This window comes from Lycium barbarum, chromosome 7, assembly GCF_019175385.1.
Source record: "Lycium barbarum isolate Lr01 chromosome 7, ASM1917538v2, whole genome shotgun sequence".
NCBI lineage: Eukaryota > Viridiplantae > Streptophyta > Magnoliopsida > Solanales > Solanaceae > Lycium > Lycium barbarum.
In genome coordinates this window covers 133,154,948-133,161,485 of record NC_083343.1, presented here as the reverse complement: position 1 = coordinate 133,161,485, position 6,538 = coordinate 133,154,948, and positions in this window count along the sequence as shown.

The window sequence follows — 6,538 nt, the reverse complement described above, 5'->3', positions numbered from 1 at the left end:
ATATTATCCTTCTGTTTTTGGGATTTTATGAATCCAAATATTGTTGATATGTGATTTCTTCCTTAGTATTACTGGAAGATTCTGCAATATTGGCGGCTATTAGCGTTTGGTTGCCCATTTAAGCAAGAATAGTACCTCGACCTGCTCCTTTTGATGTTGTTCCTCTTCCCCCTCCCCCCACTCTCCGTCCTCTATTAGAGTTGGGGCTAATTGTGGCCTCATCCTGCAAATAAGATGAATAAGAGTTATGAACTCAAATATTCCCTTGTAAGAAAATCAGGGAGACTATTATTTGTCCCTTTCTTATAATGAATTTCAAAATCAAATGGAGCTAATAATGCTTGCCATCTTGCAAACATTTGTTTAGAAACATCATGCTTACAATCTTTATGAAACATAAATCTTGCTGCTTGACAATCAATTTTTATCAAAAACTTTTGATTATATAAATCTCCTTGAAATTTAAGAACACATTTTACTATAGCAAGAATTTCTTTAGCCACAGTAGAATAGTTTTTCTAGCTATTATTCCATTTATCAGAATAAAATTGTATTAAATACCCATGTTTATCTTCTGGGGAATATTGTTTCAATATTCCTCCATAGCCAATATCAGAAGCATCTGTTTCAATAATTTTTTGCCAAGTAGGATTGGCTAAAGTAAGACAAGGAAGATTATGAACTTTTTCCTTAATCCTACAAATTGCTATCATCAGTCCATGGTTTCGGAATCTTTTTTAATCTATCATATAAAATAGATGTATCTTTTGTTAAATCTTTATAAAATGGTGAAATATAATTGAAGCTTCCAAGAAATCGTTGAAGCTGAGTCTTATCAGTAATAATATCAGGAAATTTAGAAGCAAATTCTATACTTCTATTAATAGGAATAATTTTTCCTTTTTCAATATTATGACCCCAAAATCTAACTTTGGTTTGAAAAAGAGACATCTTTGGTTTGGATATAACCAATCCATTTTGTATAATTACTTTCTTGAATATATTAAGATGTTTAAAATGCATTTCTAGAGTATTTGAAAATACTAAAATATCATCAATATAAACAATGATAATATTACTATAAGGCATGAAAATATCATTCATGATTTTTTGAAATTCTGAAGGGGAATTCTTTAATCCAAATGGCATGACATTCCATTTGAATTTCCCAATAGGGACATTAAAAGTAGTTTTATATTTATCTGCTTCGGCAATTTGAATTTGCCAATATCCCGATTTTAAATCAAATTTGGAAAATATAATAGCATTATGGAGACGATCCAGTAAATCCTTTTTATTAGGGATTGGATATCGGATCCATTTCAAAACCTTATTAAGGGGTTTATAATTAATAACCAACCTAGGAACTCCTCGGTCCTGTTCAGCATGTTTATTAACATAAAAAGTTGTACATGACCATGGAGATTTCGAAGATCATATAAGACCTTTCTGTAAAAGGGAAGAAATCTCATTTTTGCATAATTCTAGATATTCAAAATTCATTTGCCATGGTCTTGCTTTAGTAGGAATATTTTCCTCTGAAAAAGTTTCTTCATATGGAAGAGAAACAATATGTTTTTTCCTTTAAAGGTTCTATAAGACCTTTAGTATCCCATTTTTGGATAGGAAATATTTTTTGAAAAAATGGGGTTCCCAAAATAATTTCATTTGAAATATCCTTTACCAAGACAAAACTTTGTGGTATACAGACTCTGTCTTGACAAATATAGGCTTTTGATAATTTAAAAGTAATACCCATTTTTTGCCCATTAGCAGACCTTAAACACATTTGGTCCTTATGAAATATGACTAACACATTTGGTTTTTAACTAATTAAAATGTGTTGTTGGGTCCCATTATGAATGAAATATGTTATATTTAGATTACACTGAGAAGTATCAATAATAATAATAACAACAACAACAAACTCAGTGTAATCTCACAAGTGGGGTCTAGGAAATGCAGTGTACGCGGATCTTAGCCCCTATATTGAGAAGGTAGAGAGGTTATTTCCGATAGAAACTCGGCTCAAAGAAATATGAAAAGAGATAATATATGCTCTCATTATAACCCTCAAATATGAAGTAACAATACAAGTTTAACATTATACATAAATAATAAAATGGTTAATAATTCTGAAAATTTGTGAATATTTATAGAAAATGAACTAAAAGTGCATATTTCAACTAACTGAAGATAAATATAATTAGTCAAGTATCACAAAAACTAAATTTAAATTTACTAGTAATTAAAAACTAAAAGCGCATTAACCCTTCTATTAATCTCTAAAGGATCTCTAGATAAATCTCGTATTATTTATAATGAATCCAATATAAGATAACTCGTACAAGAATTAGTTTTATAAAGATAAAATACCTAAAATACAAAATTATTTTAATTTTATTTTTCTATTATTTATTCACTTAAAAACAATGGTAAATTATGACATTTTGTGTTAGGTGTCGCATGATACAAAAGTTGTTGCATCTTTTGATGCGAAACTAATTGCTTAATCATGATAATTTTTTATTTTAATTAAAATAATACCCATAAATACTAAAATACAAAATTATTTTAATTTTATTGTTCTATTATTATTCACTTAAAACAAGGGTAAAGTGATAAACTATGACATTTGGTCTTATGTGTTAGTATAATACAAAAGTTGTTGGAGCATTTGACGCGAAGCTAATTGCTTAATCATGATAATTTGTTTTTTTCCTTTTTTGGTCTTCGAATTGTGGTAAAGTTTTGTTTGTAATATTTTTTGTATGTATTCTTAGGATAATAAATACTCCCGCATTCAATCTTCCACTGAAAATTTTAAATGCTCTAAACAATATATCTGATTTCGTGAATCCAACTCAGAGATTAGATAATATTAATTGAAACTCATACATTAAAGTGATTCTTATCACTTTTTCCTTGCAAATGATATTTTCTGAATCTTACACCTATTCTTACATTAAAATAAAATATGGAGAAATACATTGACATAACCTTAAACTTGTTACGTATTATATTTCATTTAGACACTCTAACTAATGTATGTTTTAATTTAGCACCTGGACATATGATAAAATGCTTCTATTATACAGATGTCTAAATCAAGTTTTGGAAATGTTTATGTGTGTGTTCTCAAGCGCTGAGTAGGTAACAACTAAACTATGTCCATCTCCTTTAATTATATGTATCGGTTTTAATTAAGTTATAAGTCCCCGGGCCTGTTCTAATAGAGGTTAATGTGTATAATTAGATGAGGTAACACATTTTAAGTGGATAACTTATATACCTAATGACTATTTGAGAACATGAGCATAAACTTTTCAAAAAATTGAATTGGAAGTATCTAATATGAACATTTTATTATATGTTTGGGTGCTCAATTTAAACATGTTGTGGTCCGAATGTCTAAATAAAATATACTGACAAGTTTAAGGGACTATCGACATGCTCCGCCATAGATTAAGGCACTGTTTGTTTATAATGAAAATAAGATGTTTAAATCTGAAGGCAGATTCAAATATTAAGAAATTGCATGTGAATCTGAATAATTACAACTTTTTTTTATATATTTGAATGTGGATAATTTATTTTACTTAAAAAACTATTAAATATATAATTCAAAAAAATAGAATAATTATCATAGACACAAATATTAGAGACATATTAATTTATATGATATCGTGTTAATTGTATCTTTGATGAATCGTATCTAAAAGCTAGTAGTAGTGACGACCACGACAGTGGTTGGCGATGATATTTATAAGGTGGTTATTTGTAATGGTTGTGGTTGTGTAGAGTATAGGATGAAAATTGGATAATGATGCCCGATAACGGTTGTGTGTTGTTGGTGGATGTACAATATGATTGATGGTAGTAATTAGTGGTTGGGCGGTTGGTGCTAATAATTTTTCAGTTGAAGCTAAGAGGTTGATGGTGGTTAGGTAGTTGTTGCGCAATAGAAGCTGGTGGTGGAATGGTTGGCGATTGTGGTTACTGACAAGTGATAATAGCAATCGACAATTGAGTTGGCCGGTAGTACGATGATGGTGGATTGAGGAAGGTAAAGGGACAATCCTTCTTCCAGAGTTTCAAGCTTGTGCACTAGGTGGAGTCGAGCCAGTAGCCGGATGAATTTCTTCAATATATCATCAAAATAATGCCTAAAAAGAAAATAAATAATCATAAAAGCGCATAGACTTAGGTTGTAAGATAATTTACTTAACTATAGTCGATTTACAACAATAACATACCCAGTAAAATCTCACAAAGTGAAGTTAACGATAATCGAGTTATCAATGTTTTTTTTAGTTGGGTAGCAGTGGTATTTGAACCAAATTGCACGCGCCTGATTATCCGCTACACCTCACTAATAGAAGTATCAGACAATTTTTCCAACTAGAATGATACTTTATTTACAATGATCATAATTTCGTCGTTATATCACTCGTTAATTTATATATCTAATTCACGACTCATTAATTTAAAGAGGAGTCTTGCAGCAATGGTAAAGTTGTCTTTAGGTCATGGGTTTGAACCGTGGAAGTAGCCACTAATGTTTGCATTACGGTACACCGTCTACATCACACTCTTTGGGATGCGGGCCGTTCTCGAACCCTACTAACGCTAAATGCTTTGTGCACGGGCTGCCTTTTTTACGGTCCATTAGGCGCAGTAAACACAAGTTTAAACTTCATTTTGCAACATGGTTCTACTAAGCATAGTGTTTCCCTGACCGGCCACCCCAATTTAGATTTGGGCCTGCAGGAAACTGGACTGTCCTGGCCCATTTTACTGGATTGGGCCTGATTGGCAGCCCAGTTGACATTCTGATTAGTGTCAGAGAAGATGAGAAAATGTGGGAAGTGAACAAAACTATAGAAGTAATTGCCCGGTTTGTCCTTCAAATGGACTGGTCTTTAATTTATGTCCTTTAACTTATGGTAGCTGGCATAACTTATAAATATTATGATGCGTAATTTATGTCCATCTAGGCATAAGTTCGATTTTGAATGACAAAAATTAAAGACCAGTGCAAAATAGGGTCTAAAGTGCAAATGACCCATTATTATACACATTTGGACTTTGGAGAGAGGCGAACAAATATTTGAAGTTTCCAACGAACAAGGTCACTATATGAAAAAGATTTGTAAATATTGAAAGATACGTTTAAGGAAATGGAATTTATTTTTCTGACTGATTTCTACCATGCATATAACTCATGAAAGATATTAAGAAATTAATTTAGTTTTTTTCTCTGTTTTTCTCTCTCTTAATATATACTAAGAAAATGAGAAAAATATGCAGGTCTATCTTCATTATTTTATGTGTTTTTTTTCGAGCCTCTTTAAAGTTTTCACCACTAAGTTAGCTTCTCTATTATAAAGAGGATTCTCACCATTTTTTTTTTGCGCGGATTATCCTTCACAGGGATTGCTCTTTAATTTTTGTCTTCAAATCGTGGTCTTTAATTTTTGTCCCTACTTCTCATAATGAAAATTTGTGGGTCAGAGAACCCTTATTAGCTGATCTATAAAATCAGAGCTTCTGGGTTCGAACCCCAGTAGAGTAAAAATAAAACAAATTCGCAAAATAAAGTTTTCATAGAAATTATGTCTATTTGGGGTAAGTTATGTCTTAAAGCATAATATCATACAAAGCTATAGCGGATAAGGCATACTTTTTATGTAATTTTACCCGAATAAGCATAATTTGTTATGAAATCTCACTTGCGATTTTCTTTTCCGACTCTGCAAAAATTAAAGACCAAACAATTTGAGGGATAAAAATTAAATACCACCCATAGACAATCGTGCGAATTGCCCCATTTTCACAGCTTTTGGCCTTTAGCATGATCTTCATTTGGGGTAGACCCCAAAGACCAATACATGGACACATGTTCGGATGAGTTTTAACGTGAATTATTTCTTGTTTCTTGCACGTCGGTTCATTTCGAACATTAACAAATATAAAAAAAAAATATATAGGGAATTTTTCTTTTTTAGTGTAAAGGTTAAGGTTTACTCTTGTTTTGTCTAAAATAGTTCATTTTTGTCATCTACTAAATTGTTGGTCTATTAATATCTGACGTTAGTAAATTATATTGTCCCATAATATTGTTCTTGTCAGAGCTTCAACGTAAAATTAAAAGACTCACGTGTCCAAGTTCTTCAAGATAAAATATCAAAATTTGCTCCTCAAGTTTTTACTATTATTTAAAAAGCGCAATAGTAATTTGATTCTAAGCTTGTCACGTGTCCCTCCGCTAAAATTAAGGACAAATTTGTACCATAGTATACTGAGAGGAGAACATTTTGCCCGAAAAGTATAACGAGAGAGGTATATTTGGACCGAATAATGACAGAGTATGTTTGCCCCTTCCTACTATCACAAGGTAAAAATGGATTGGTAAGGAAAAAAAATGGATTTTTTGAAAAGCTAAAGTATAATGCCATGATTGGGAAACTGTAGTTCGTTAATATCTATCTCAAACTAGCCATTCATGTCACAAATATCTTTCATTCAGTTTATTACT